General features: G+C 40.7%; 1 long non-coding RNA gene across 1 annotated transcript in view; it reads left to right on the top strand.

Annotated features, from left to right (window-relative positions):
- LOC117874843 overlaps positions 1-15,609 on the top strand; it is a 58,489-nt gene extending 42,880 nt beyond the window's left edge. Inside the window, exon 3 of the long non-coding RNA XR_004645095.1 lies at positions 15,110-15,609. This is a non-coding gene — a long non-coding RNA (uncharacterized LOC117874843). The remainder of the gene's footprint in view (positions 1-15,109) is intronic.
- The last annotated feature ends 226 nt before the right edge of the window (positions 15,610-15,835 follow it).

Here is a 15,835-nt window from a genome sequence, read left to right on the forward strand (position 1 = left end):
CTGGAAATACCTCACCTGATGCATCCCAAGACCGCATGAGCTTTTTTCACAGCCATATCACATTGGCGGCTCATAGTTCTCCTGTGATCAACCAATACTCTGAGGTCCTTCTCCTCCTCTGTCACTTCCAAGTGATGCGTCCCCAGTTTTTAACAAAAATTCTTGTTATTAATTAATTTTATTAATAAAATGCATGACCTTGCACTTTTCACTATTAAATTTCATCCTATTACTATTACTCCAGTTTACAAGGTGTGATACAGCATGGCCAGAGGGCAGCAGGAGAGTGATAGAGGTGAGATATGTAAACCCCAGGATGATGAGAGCCTTATTCCCTGTAGAGGGAAGAGAGGTTGCTATAGATTAATTAGAGCACCTGAAGCCAATTAGAGCACCAGAAGCCAGTCACCTGGTAAAAATTCCATGCTTCAATCAGACAAAAAAGGGAGTTGAAGCGGAATGGTTTGGTGTTGGAGCAGAGAGCAGTTTGGAGAAGCGCTGTGGTGGGCCAGAAGACCAAGACCCTAGGTAAAGGAAAACCCAGTTTGTGCAGAGCAGAGGGACTCCACAGAGACAAGGGATTGGAAGAAACTTGGCCCAAGCAGAGAGAGGGCAGGATGCCCCACAAGCTGAAGGGCTGGAGAGGGAAGTGGCCCAGGGGAAAGAATCGCTAGTTCAAGTGGTTTGCCGCTATCCCTAGGGCCCCTGGGCTGGCACCTGGAGTAGAGGGCGAGGCTGGGTCCCTCCCTCTCCACTCCCCTTCTCTGGGACACTAGTGGGACAGTTGATACCCCAGATCAGGGGCAAGAAACGGCGCCCTGAAACCCTCCCACACGAGGAGAAAGCATGGGACCCATCACAGTAGTGCCGGCAATTTGCCACAAAGCTCATCCAGATCTTCCTGTAGGATATCCCAGTCCCTCTCTATTGGCAATACCTCCCAGCTTCGTGTCCTCTGCAAACTTTATTAGCACACTCCCACTTTTTGTGCCAAGGTCAGTAATAAAAAGATTAAATAAGATTGGTTCCAAAAACGATCCCTGAGGAACTCCACTAGTAACCTCCTGACAGTTCACCTTTCAGTATGACCTGCTGTAGTCTCCCCTTTAACCAGTTCCTTATCCACTTTTCAATTTTCATATTGATCCCCAACTTTTCCAATTTAGCTAATAATTCCCCATGTGGAACCATATCAATACCTTACTGAAATCGAAGTAAATTAGATACACTGCGTTTCCTTTGTCTAAAAAATCTGTTACCTTCTCAAAGAAGGAGATCAGGTTGGTTTGGCACGCTCTACCTTAAAACCATGTTGCATTTTGTCCCAATTACCATTGACCTCAATGTCCTTAACGACTTTCTCCTTCAAAATTTTTTCCAAGACCTTGCATACTAGCATGTCCTCACCATTCAGAGCCTTTCAGTGTTCTTTCAAGGTCTCAGGACTCTCCTCTCCTCCTTCGAAGTCTTGCCTCCTTGTTCTGGTTAGTAAAGGAAAGCCAAAGAGCAGACCTTGTCCTTTTATAAAGTTCTAGTTCCCCCCCCCCCACCATTGAGTGGCTTCAAATCCCTTCTCAGGTGATTCGTTGCTTGGTTACAACCCATCTGAAGTCCAGATTGGGAAAACTATCCCATGTTATGAAACATAGACCTTCTGTGTCCAGCTCATCTTCCCTTACCTTTCCCTGCCCTTCCCCTCTTCTGCCCAAAACTGTCTGTGTGGCTCTGAGTCTTCCCTCATGAGTTCTTTTAAAACTCCTGCTTTGGGCATTTCCACTCTCTTCACCAGAGCCCTGCAGAGAATTTTGGTCAAACCTTGCTTAGGCAACCTCCTTAGCATACCTATTGTCCGGTCACAGCATAGTCATTAAAGTTAAATACTTTTCATTGTCTCTAGCCTGCTGGGTACATGCTAGGTTCTGTCAGCCCATGCACAAAGTCAGAGAAGCATTCCATGATACAACAATTTCCTAACAACTTCATAATATCAACCAAAATTCATAAGTTATATGTACTGATTCCCCAAATTGTCACATATACCCAGAACTTGGAGAAACTTTGGTCTGGATCTGATCTGTGATACTCAGACCCATCTAAGAATCACAGAATCATGAAGTAACTAGAGTTGAGGAGCACTCAAAGGATTCAGATGTTCTGTTCAGATAATCACCTACAAATCTGAATGCCAACATTAAAAGGATCTTTTAAACCTGGAACAATTTGGCCTGAGATCTGATAAGAACAGGTTATTCCCTGTTAATATTCATGTTAGCATTCAGATTCTTAGGCTTTTATCTGAACTGAATATATGAATCCTTTAAGGGCTATTTATTTCAAGTTGCTATTATCCATTGGTGATTCCTACTGCTGCTCAAACTACAAATAAAGTAAGAACAAACTCTCAAGGCATTTTAACACTTCTGCTTCTGATCTTGGATGGAACCCAGAACTTCAGAGATGCACTAATTAATTATTAGAAATTAAAAATGTGGAACTCTTTCAAATTTTAAAAGAAGTTCACTTTGAGTTTAGGACACTGATCTGGATCAGTAAATACTTGATTCCAAACTAGAAGCAACAGTCATTATATGACTTTAACACAATATATTTTCGAATTACTTTGTGTAGATTTCAGTGGAGAAACAAACAACAATAGGTATCTGCTTTCATTATGCTTTACTGAAAAGAAACTATCTGAGGAGAGTGCATTCTACTGAGGCCTCAGGAACTCCTATTTCTGTGGTTGGATTTTGAAGACCACCCAAATTGCCCAGAATTCAGAGGACCTCCATTATATTACAATTGTAACGAGCATCTGCAGCCCATATGAGTATCGCAGAGGAATGAAAAATGACTGTATATACAATATGAGAATAAGGACCATTCAGTGCTGATAATAATCTTGAACACTGCATGCAGTTCTGGTCACCTCCATCTCTAAAAATATATTAGAAATGGAAAAAGGCATAGAAAAGGACAAAAAATGATTATGAGGAGAGATTAAAAAAACAGGGACTGTTCAGCATGGAAAAGAGATGACTAAGAGGGGCAATGATAGAGATCTAAAAAGTCATGAATGGTGTTGAGAAAAAGTGTTATTTACCTTGTCACGTAACACAAGGGGCTATCCAATGAAATTAATAGGAAGCAGGTTTAAAACAAACAAAAGGAAGTACTTCTTCACACAACGCACAGTCAGCCTCTGGAACTTGTTGGTAGGGAATGTTGTGAAGGCCAGAAGTGTCGCAGGGTTCAAAAAAGAATTAGATGAGTCCATGGAGGATAGGTCCATCAATGGCTATTAGCCAAGATGGTCAGGAATGCAACCCCATGCTCTGGGTGTCCAAACCATGGACTGCCAGATGATGGGACTGGACAATGGGGACTGGATCGCTTGATAATTGCCCTGTTCTGTTCATTGCCTTTGAAGCATTTAGCGTTGGCCACTGTCAGAAGACAGACTGCTGGGCTAGACGGATGATTGGTCTAACCCAGTATGGCCAGTCTTATGTTCTAATTAGCATTTAGTACTGTTGAATTTCAAAGCACTGCCCACATTGATTAATCCACATAATGCCCCTGTGAAATAGAGAGATGTAGAAAATGAGACAGAAAGGTAAAGTCCTAAATTTTCTAAAACATTCAGAAATTTTGGTTCTCAGTTCTTGGGTGCTCAGTACCTCTGAACTTTGGGAGCTGTGACTGCTCAGCATTTCTGAAGCTCAGGCTTTGAGTATCTGGGCACCCAATATTACTGGACACTTTTGAAAATTTAGTCTGAAATGACTCTCTCAAGGCCATAGAGAGTGTCAGTATCATTAGTATCTGAATTAGCCTTGAGGAGTTCCTGGCAGCCAGGCCTGTGTTCATACACTCCTTAAGTAGAATTCAACATTACTTAGTTTTTAAAATGTAAATTATAAAGGCAGTGCAGAGCAATTAACACAGTGAAGAATCTTCCAGGCTCCAGGGGCCAGCAGCAGATACCATGACATGAGCCATAGTGACATGTATGCATTTTCAAGGTGAAGACATCTATGTTTTTTCTCCAGTGACCAGCAGTACTGCTGTCAGGACAGTAGGGTGACCAGATAGCAAGTGTGAAAAATCGGGACAGTGAGTGGGGGGTAACAGAAGCCTATATAGGAAAAAGCCCCAAATATCGGGACTGTTCCTATAAAATCAGGACATCTGGTCACCCTACAGGACAGTTACTGGTTTCAGTATGAAATGGAAGGTGACTACAAATAACTTCTTTCCCCCTCACCCTCCATTTACTGAAGCATCAAAACCCCTGACCAAGATACAATAATCCAAATGAGTGAATGATTTTTTACGAGTATCTTGACATTTTGATCGCATCCGATTCATTCAATAATATGATCATTCTGTTTCAAAGCCTGTGTATTGAGAATAAATTTGCCTTGTAACTACTTGGCTCTGAAACTAGGTATAAATGAAAGGGAAGTCTTTATGGCTGAGCTTACACACTGCCAACTGAACAGTAATAAAAATGACATGACAGATACTCCTCTTGCCTGAAAGTGTTATTTGTTTCCAGATGTTTCACTGTGCTTTTTAGACTTAATGTATTCCACAGACTAAAACCTTCTCCAATCTATTTTAGTCCTGATGCTATTAATGTGGATATTAACAAATGCACTTTTAGTCGGGTTAGGCAAATTCATTTAGTCTAATTTTGAACCCTCAAAGATCATGGGTTCAAAAGTTCAGCTTGAACTTTAATGGTATCGGGTTCATGTTCTGCTAAGAAAAAAGAGGAAAATATATTAAAAAATAGCTTACAGTGCAAAAAAACTAAAAAGAAACAGGTGGTGAGGAAAGCTTCTATTGAAGAAAAAAGTACATACTATAAAATTCATTCTTGCACCAGGCTAGGTTGGGGGCGGGCAGGGAGTTCTTCTATTCCTACTGTAGGATGTAGGCTTCCATTTAGAAACTGTGACTCTCCCTCAGGAATTTAAATCACAGGAACATGTAGTTCATGAATTCACACTAATTTTGCAAATAAAAAAAAAAACAGGTTGCAAACCCTCAAACTCCACAAGGTTTGTCCGTTCCTATCTCTGCACATTACAAAAGTGGACCATTACTTGCTGCCAAAACCCACAAACTTGTTTTTAGCTTAGATTTATATAAAGAGAATGGACAGTTGACTTCTGATATCCATTATAGATGTTTAAAAGATTTACTGTTTTAAAAAAGAGCAAGAAGTTGTGAGTGGGTTAGAACACTATGTATTCAGGATCCATTCAACCCAAGGCAATTTGCAGGTAGTAAAGAAAATAATGCTCAGTAATAAATTACATGCTTGAGTCCTCATTCTACAAAACCCATCTGCATACAGATCTCCCACTGAAATCAAAAGGAGATCCACATATGGAGGGCATAAAATGAATGGGTCCCTAGTGTACTTTGTAAACTTATTGTGGATCCTTCAGAAATACACCCTGCATTGAACAGGAGTCAACTCTGGGACAGCTGTTGGTTTAGTGTTTAATATTTGTTTGTTCAGCAGTTACATGTAACTAAGAAAACTAGGATTAGCCTTCTACCATAAGCATATAATAGGTGTGTTTGTAAACTGAGATATTTACACATCTTATGTGTGTGTTTTAAGCCCATCAGAAAAGGAAATACATATAACGACTCAGGGAGCCAATTATAGGGTTGAAATAATGAGAGAGCTGAACTTCTTGTAACATTTCAGCTCCTGAATGGTGGAAATACCATTACAAGAAGGGCTCATAAATGGCTCCATAAGGCAAAAATGGCCTCTGAAAAACAAATACAGGGATATTTTCTCCTATTTCGTTTACCTGGACACCATGTTATTTAGGTTTAAATGTGTAGCACTGGCACACAGTAGTGGGGTACTTCATAGATCAGTAATGTTTACAGTGTCTAGAAATCCCAAGAATTGTTTTCCAGTGCTTCACCAGTAAAGAAATACACTAAAGACAGAAAGAAATAGATGCAACAAATTAGTTTATCCCTCTAAATAACTGGGATTTCTAGAAATACTACAAGGGCTGCCTGCTGTATGAGATACCATGTAGAGTTGGGCAAATAATTGATTTTTTGGTTCACCAGCAATTTAAAAAAATATTCTTTTGAGTTGAATTGAAAGTGAATTTTTTTCAAATCAAAAGTCAGGAAAAAAGTTGGGGATTGAAAAACATTTCATTTGATCTGAAATGAAACATTTTGTTTTGATTGTGAGCATTTTTCAATATTTTAAAAAATTAGAGGAAATTTGAAAACAAGAAATTGTTTTGTTTTGAATAAAAAAAAAATCAGACATTTCATTACAACATTTTTTAAACAAAATGGTTTGAGTTTTTTTAAAGTCAACTAATCTGTGACATATTTTGGCTTAGCCAAATCTGCGTTTTCATAGAAAAACGTTTTGGTGAGAAAAACCTCACCTCTCTAGGACTGTGCCTACTAATGCAACTCAGAGTGAAGCCTCTGGTTTCATTCAGTCAGTAAGCAAATTAATCTCTAAATGGAAATGGAAACTAATTGATTACACCATAAAGACAACTTTCTGTATCTGACAGGCATTGCAAACCTGAATCTGCACAGATTAGTTTAAGGATAATATTGCAAACATCATCTGCATTTTGCTGATAGTATTACAACAGTTAATAGCATTTCCCTGAACTTTTGTGTACTGTTTGATAAACAGGTTTCTGTAACATGTGCCATAACCAAATCCCCACCCCCCCAAAAACCAAACCCCACAACCACGTATACATGAAAACATTTCAGCACAAACCTGCATAGGATGCTATAAAGAAAAAAATCTCTCTCTCCATATGGTTTTCCAGCTGCTCATCAGCTTCCTGGCTCTGCTGTTCAATAGCAAACTAAAGCCCATGTTCTGTTCTTAGCAGGGCTATTTTTGTAATGGCACAGTTTTTAAAGTACTGCTTTGGTACACTTCCTGAGGCAGATTAGTTTTGCAGGGCCCTGGGCCAGAGCAAATGGGGGCCCCTCCCCACTCCTTCCACCTGCAGTCCCCCTGGCTCCATCCCCCAGTGCTCCTGCTCAGGAAATGGGGTTGAGGCGTGGGGGCTTCCCCAGCCTGGCATTCTTGCTGGGGAGTGGGGGTGGGGGCTTCCTCTGCTCCCAGGCAGGAGCACCAGGCGAGCAGAGCTGGGCAAGTCCTCCATGCCCTGACCCTGCTCCCCAGCAAGAACACCAGGCAGTCAGAGCGGGTGAGGGCACCAGGGTCCCCAATTGGCCAGGGCCCCTGGGCATGAGCCCCCTTGGCCCAGTGGCTAATCCACCACTGTACTATTCCACCGCTTATAAGAAATTGTCCTTCTCCAGATAGCAGGCTGGAGAGGAGAGCAGTGCCAGCAATATCCCCAATGGTCAAAAAAAGCCTGGAGCCTCTAAAATACAGAGCAGTGGAAGGAGGACAGACAGCCCCCCAACCTGAAGCAAATACTCACCGTCAACCACACACCACACAACAAAAATACCAACCCAGGAACCAAACCCTGCTACAAACCCCATGTCAACTCTGTCCACATATCTATTCAAGGGTCACCATCATAGGACCTAACCACATCAGCCACACCATCTGGGGCTCATTCACCTGCACATCTACCAATGTGATGTATGCCATCATATGCCAGCAATGCCCATCTACCATGTACATTGGCCAAACCGGACAGTCTCTACGCAAAAGAATAAATGGACACAAATCTGACATCAGGAATCATAACATTCAAAAACCAGTAGGAGAATACTTCAATCTCTCTGGTCACTCAATAACAGACCTCAAAGTGGCAATTCTTCAACAAAAAAACTTCAAAAACAGATTCCAACGTGAATCTGCAGAACTGTAATTAATTTGCAAACTAGATACCATCAGATTAGGCCTGAATAAAGACCGGGAGTGGTTGGTCATTACAAAACCTAAACATAATTTCCCCAATACTAATTTCTCCCTACTGTTACTCACACCTTCTTGTCAACTGTCTGTAATGGGCCACTCTCTTACCACTTCAAAAGTTATTTTTCCTTCCTTAGTTTCCTGCTGTTAATTGATTTATCTTGTTAGACTGACCTAACACTTGGTAAAGCACCCCCATCCTTTCATGTATTTATACCTGCTCCTGATTTTTTTTAGTCAAATATCTGATGAAGTGGATTCTAGCCCACGAAAGCTTATGCCCAAATAAATTTGTTAGTCTCTAAGGTGCCACAAGGAATCGTCGTCTTTTTTGCTGATACAGACTAACACGGCTCCACTGAAACATGTTTAGTATATGTAATCTCTGGAAGGTGCTCAGACACCACAAAGATGAGTGCAGTATAAATACCTAGACAGCAGTCTGTGAGCAAAATCATCTGATGTGCATTCTCTGCCTTCCCTTTTTTTTTTTCAGGATAAGATGAAAAGAATATTGTGAATTTGATCAGAAAAAAGGAATAGGCCCATACAGCTACAGTAAAGACAGGTGGACAAAATGGCTGATTAAAAAAAAAAAAAGACCACTTTCTTTCTACGACCCTCTGTGCAAAGCAAAAAGATCATGCTGGGACTTGGTGTGGTGTCTTGGAACACAGCTCGCTTCCAGGCTGGATTTCATTACTAACACATTTGACCTTTGTACAGAATATGGAAAATTCTATCAATACAATGTGCAGAAATGATGTCAGCCCTTTGATATGGGAGGGTGAGGGACAGCTCTTTTGGAGTATTTGTTTTAATGATATCACAACTGTGTGTTATGTGGTTTGAATTAAATAGAATCCTTTGAGCCTAAACGACCCCATTGATCTTTCATAATATTCCCTTGTTTTGTCTGGTGCTATTTAACATTCAATCTATTGTACTTCCGGGTAGAATTGCCATTTAAATTAATTCCTTTTAACTGATACATTTAAAAGAAAGACGTGAAGAGAAAGCAGCTCAACCTAACCTATCCGAGACAAGAGATAATTAAAAAAGCCAAGAAGAACAAATAGATTAATTCACTGTAACTGAGGTGGAAAGTCAGCAGGATTATTATGAATCAAACTCTAGTAGAATCAGATCTGTCAATAAGAGCCAGCTGCTCCACACTAATAGTAGAATTTTAAAAAGCCCTAATTTTAACTCAAACTGACTTTTAAAAAATTGTTTCAAATCAGTATTTTGAAACAAAATTAAAAATTTTCATTTCAGACTTAAAATGTAATTTTCTTACAGTTCTCTGGTTAAACACCCTCTTCCCTCGAACTAAACCAAACAACATTTTAAGTTGGTATGTCAATTCAAACCAAACCCTTTGGATTGAAAATTTTCCATGGTAAAAACAAACAAAAAACAAAACAAAAAAACCCCAATTTTTTTGTCATCAGAATCGACATTTTCACAGCAAAAAAAATCTGATTGATTAAACTGTATTTTTTGGCAGTAAAACTTTCCACATGGAAAACACCCAGCAACTCTACTGTAAACTGTTACTCAAATATGCAATGCCCTGTTGGGACAAGCCTGCTTTGGAAGAAGCAATATGATGGACTAGATGAATTTATTATAAAATTACACCTTTGAATTAAAAAAAAAAAAGGGGGGGGGAGAGAAGAGTTCCACAGCTGTGAGGGAGATTTGGTTCTTCCTAGAATTGGCAAAGTGCCCCATAACTAGAGCAAAAAAGTTTAACTTTAAAAGCCATTTATCAGCCCTTAAAAATGTAAAATTCATTCTTAAATTAAAAAAAACAAACAAACCCAAAAGTACATATTTTAGCTTTTAGACTGGGATTTTCGGAGATCTAAAGGATTTACATGTTCAATTCCCATTGAATTTCTTAGCTCCCCATTCCCACCCCAGATCCAGATTCAGCTTTTTTTCTTCTAGCTGTGATTATTGGACAGCAAAGGGTCTCGGTGATGCGCCCAAACCATCTGGTCAGAACCCCTCAGGGCTGCAGAGCACTGGATGTAGACTCCTATTTTAAAAATATTAATTCAATTAATTAGTTGAGATTCTCCCTTAGGTTATAGTTTGAAAACCACAGACCTGACTAACAATTCTTGCATTTAAACCCCACTGCTTTCTGTGCAGTGGATTTAAATGATTACAATGGTAGCAAAACATCTGGGGTGAAATCTTGGCCCATTGAATTTAGTAGGCGTATTCAACTGACTTCAGTGGAGCCACGATTTCTCCCCAGCAATATAGGTCTGTAGAGTCAGGCTTTAAATTAGATAATTAGGCCCATCTCTATTCCCTTGCAGAGTTTTCTTTCATGAATTTGCCACCAGATACATAAGGACATAGCCTGATTCTTACAAAAATAAGAAAATAGAGAAGGCTATATCTCCACACCACATTTCCTTTAAAGGAACATAATGTGTTCCTTAACCTGCTGAGAATCCATCACTTTAGCCTGTAGCCCATGCACGATAGTATTTGCAAGTTCAATAGATTAGTTTAAAAACTCAGTGTAGTCAAAATATTTTCTTCATTTCACAGAGGGGATTTAACATGTGCTTTGTATCAATGTATTTTCCTGCAACCCAAAATAAGGACAAATTAATGTATATCCTTTGGCATCAAAATAAACCAGCTCTTTCTTGAAAAACAGTTCAGGCAATTTTCTGAATGAGTTCCATACAAATGAGAATGTGTACTTTTGATGCAAAATCCAGATGCATGAGTCATCCCTCTGTTGAGAGTGCAGCGCTATCCAAAGCCAAAATCCCAGAAACACATTAGCAGGAACAAAACTGTGTAAAATCTGGGCTAATATGACAGGATTACAGTGACAATATTAACAATAGAATCCATCACAACCAGGGATTTAGATCTGGGCCCCAGATGGACACAGAAATGTGCCCAGTTTGGGATGCTCCAGTGCAGAAACTCACAGGCTGTAAATCTAAAACTCAGTTGATTACTAAGACAGAGATAATACTTCTCTTTTGAGACAAGTCATTTCTAATTACGAAACGTTAAAGAGCTGGCATACTCAGCAGAGTGATTAGGCAGAACTGGCACCTTCTTGGTCAACAGTCCTGCTTCCTGTGTGCATTCAGAGCACACACAGAGATTTTAATGACCCCCCCCTCCCCCCAAGCTTTTACAGATTTTCACTCCTATTAGCTCTGTGGAGTCAACACAACTAAGTGAAGTCTAGATTCAATTCCTTGCACATTAAAAAAGACTCAGTCCTACTCCCACTGGTGTTAGTGGCGAAGCTCCCATTGATTCGGTGCAGGGCATGATTTACTAAAGGGCATGATTTACTAAAATTCAGTCAGCCACCAGTGTGCAAACCCATCAAAGGCAATCAGGCTGTACAGTAACAGAGGGGTAGCCGTGTTAGTCTGAATCTGTAAAAGGCGATGGCCACGTTAATACCACCCTATATCGAAAACCCACCGACCGCTACGCCTACCTTCATGCCTCCAGCTTCCACCCTGGACACACCACGCGATCCATCGTCTACAGCCAAGCGCTGAGGTACAACCGCATCTGCTCCAACCCCTCAGACAGAGACCAACACCTACAAGATCTTCACCAAGCATTCTCAAAACTACGATACCCACACAAGGAAAGAAACAAATCAACAGAGCCAGACATGTACCCAGAAGCCTCCTACTACAAGACAGGCCCAAAAAAGAAACCAACAGAACTCCATTGGCCATCATCTACAGGCCGCAGCTTAAACCTCTCCAACGCATCATCAGTGATCTACAACCCATCCTGGACAATGATCTCTCGCTTTAACAGACCTTGGGAGGCAGGCCAGTCCTCACCTACAGACAACCCGCCAACCTTAAGCATATTCTCACCAGCAACCACGCACCGCGCCATAACAACTCTAACTCAGGAACCAACCCATGCAACAAACTTCGATGCCAACTCTGCCCACATATCTACACCAGCAACACCATCACAGGACCTAACCAGATCAACTACAGCATCACCGACTCATTCATCTGCACGTCCACCTATGTTATATATGCCATCATGTGCCAGCAATGCCCCTCTGCTATGTACATTGGCCAAACTGGACAGTCACTATGCAAGAGGATAAATGGACACAAGTCAGATATCAGGAATGGCAATATACAAAAACCTGTAGGAGAACACTTTAACCTCCCTGGCCACACACTAGCAGATGTAAAGGTAGCCATCTTACAGCAAAAAAACTTCAGGACCAGACTCCAAAGAGAAACTGCTGAGCTCCAGTTCATTTGCAAATTTGACACCATCAGATCAGGATTAAACAAAGACTGTGAATGGCTATCCAACTACAGAAGCAGTTTCTCCTCCCTTGGTGTTCACACCTCAACTGCTAGCAGAGCACCTCACCCTCCCTAATTGAACTAACCTCGTTATCTCCATAGTGATTTATACCTGCCTCTGGAAATTTCCATTACTTGCGTCTGATGAAGTGGGCATTCACCCACGAAAGCTTATGCTCCAATACTTCTGTTAGTCTTAAAGGTGCCACAGGACCCTCTGTTGCTATTTACAGGTTGTACAGATGTCACTGAGGGGATAATTTGAAGGCCATGGGTGTTATGCAGATGTAACAGGGTGTGTAATTTGAAGGTAACTGGTTGCACAGGTGTCACTCAGTGCCTAAACTGACCTGCAGAACCTGTCTCATTAGTAATGATATATAAGAAGATGAGAACTCCGGCTTGACTCTCAGCTCTCAGGTTATTTGAAGGGCTGGCAATTTAAAAATATATATATTTTGATTTGTAAAATTAACACATTTGATGAGGAAATCACTGAGACAATTAACCTGGAACCCCACAAGGCCATTTTATTCAGGCACTTTTCAGTGTAAACCCACATTAAATAAATGAAAATACTTTGTGCTTCTCTGGTGGCCTCCATTTATAGCATTTTACAGACAAATAAGTTAGGATTCAACAATCCTATGAAATATTGCCATTCCCACCATAGATAGGTGAACTGGGATACAGGCCAAAACCTTCCAAAGTAATCTCTGATTTTGGTGTCTGACTTGATGACCTCTGAAAAATCAGGCCCCAGATGTGTCATGTGAGGCACCCAAAATTAGAGGGTACTTTCGCCAAAGTGACTTGTCCGTGAAATCTGTGGCAGAGCCAAGACCCCATATCTACTGGCTCACAGTCCCGTGCCTTAACTGTAATAGGCATTATTAAATCATATGTTAAGAAATGATCATTAACATTTGATTGCAAGTTTGGTAAAATTTGTTGGCCATTGTAGCGGGGTCCAGGGAGGGACACGGGGGGGCCAGAGGACAGGCGGACCACTGGCCTGCAGAGGGTGCTCCAGGATGCTGGAAGAGCTAATTCCCGGAAGTCACCAGCAGGAGGCACCACAGGGGTGAGTCTGCTCCTCTATAGCCATACACTCAATGCATCAAAGATACAGTATTAAAATATATTTTCTACCATAATGTTCTTGTGTATGGAAATATACTTGCAGGTGGAAGGCTTATGCTGTGGGAGGCCATTTTTTATCTCCACCATGATGCCCTTCCAAAGGAGGCAGTGGGGAAGAAACACCGGTGTCCTGACCATGACATCTTCCACTACATCTTTTTTAGTGGCTATGCTAATTAGCTCTCTCATTTTTGTTGCAACCACCTCTTTCTAGGTAGATTTTCCAAGAAAGGGGTTCCCTCACTTGCCAGTACAGACCCTGAGTGAATTTGTTCTATAGATTCAATAATATCAATTTCCCTTTGCTAATCTAGAGTTTGTGAACATTCCCCAGTTTGAAAAATATTGATTACAGAACACACAATATCCAGCTAAGTCTGAGATGCAGCCAAGAAATAAACTGTAACTTAGTGCAAAGAATACAATTTGTTTGCTTAATTGAAAGAATGCTCCCAAGATGGCCGTAATGGAGGAGATATCATCACCTTATTACTCAATGAAGACAATGACAATTGTTAGTGAAGAATATCCTGTCAGGAACTTGCTTTCCTATTGATGATCAGGTCAATGTAGGGGTCCAAACTTGAGGATCTCTTGAGGTCCTTTCCAGCCCTACATTTCTATAGTTGTCAGAGTTAGAGATATCAGAGGGGTAGCCGTGTTAGTCTGAATCTGTAAAAAGCAACAGAGGGTCCCTGTGGCACCTTTAAGACTAACAGAAGTATTGGGAGCATAAGCTTTCGTGGGTAAGACCCTCACTTCTTGCATCTGAAGAAGTGAGGTTGTTACCCACGAAAGCTTATGCTCCCAATACTTCTGTTAGTCTTAAAGGTGCCACAGGACCCAGAATTACAGATGTCGTCATAGAACAAATGAGCTATAACAAGTTCAAGTCACTTACTGCTGCTCTGGGGGGAAAAAACCCCGAGACTTATGCCATAATGCAGTCTTTATTTGCCATGAGGAAGTTTGAAGTATTTCTTCCTGGAATGCAGAACTCTATTTTTTCATATTAATGAGATTTTTAAAATGTATGTAATTCCTATACAGCCACATCCTGCCATGTCATAACTATCCAGCCTCCTGAAAGCTCCTGACAGTCTAAGGTTATGTGAGCAAATTATAGTGTGAGAGCACTGTTCAAAGAGGCCAAAGATTAACTGGGCATGGAAACTGAAGAGGTGACTAGTTAGCACCAAAAAATACACTGCCTCTAGTCTCCAGGGAACCTGACTCAGACAACTAACTCACCTCATATTGTTATGTGGTAGTGACTTCTAGTCACGGCCAAGCAGGGCAAGACTTGATCCAGTATCCTAAAGGGACAAAATTTGAAATGGAGGTTTGTGGAACCACCTTTGATCTGTCTGTTCCTCTTGTGTGTGCCTGTGGGAAATCAGACAAAGAAGAGCATAGTCATCTCCTGCCTCAGACAATGGAAGGACTGTAATGAGTGTACATTAAGGCCTCAGTTTGGTTTAGAGGATTTTTTTTTTTAAGCCTCATCCAATGCCCATTGAAGTAAATGGAAGGTCTCCCATTGACATCACTGGTTGTTGGATTGGATCCTATGTACATAAGGTACTAGTGTAATAAAAGTACTAGGAGCAACTATACTGAGAAGATTAAGTATTTTGATTTATTACTATATGGTAATCAAGTTTTTCTTTTAATCCATTTTTAGGTGCAGGAGCAGCAGAATTAACCATCACTGCAGAAATGAAAATCCTATGATTTTTGTAGACACTATTCAAATTTAGATCCATCATTTACAAGGGTTAACTATTGTTTTGTGTTAGTTTAAACTTGCGTGTCTGGGTCATCCACAAACATATGTTCTGTCACATGCAGATAAGGTCAATGAGATGTTTTTGGTGTCAAGAGGAAAACATCTCACATTTCTGGAATGACGGTGGGAAGATTTATAAAGTTTTCACTGGCTGGAAAAGAGAAGAAAGCAGAAACATCTGCTGGAGTCATGAGTGGATTGTTGGCTAAGTTCAATCAGCAGGGGAGTCTGAAATAGATCATTCTGCCTTTAGCAGTGGGCGTTAGTGGAGTCATCAAGACTAAGTACTACAGTGGAGGCCAGGACACACCTATAGGGAATGAAACCATTTGAAAAAGTAAAATAATCCCCAGAAATCTGAGCAAAGGAGCCAGCAACTGATTTTGCATTCCTGTGCTCACACAAATAAATGTATCTCTTCTTAAAGAAAAAGAGAAACACTTTTGATTTTGAGTCTGATATGATTGTTCAATGTTATTCCAAACACCAGAAGAGACAAAGTCAGACGTGAAAGAGATGGCTACGATATTCTTACCTGTCTTACTGCCCAAAGGTTCTATGATCCTATACCATCCACCAAAGCTAGGAGGATAGACTATAAGCTCTGATGCTGGTTATTAC

The sequence above is a fragment of the Trachemys scripta genome, chromosome 3 (assembly GCF_013100865.1).
Source record: "Trachemys scripta elegans isolate TJP31775 chromosome 3, CAS_Tse_1.0, whole genome shotgun sequence".
Lineage (NCBI taxonomy): Eukaryota > Metazoa > Chordata > Testudines > Emydidae > Trachemys > Trachemys scripta.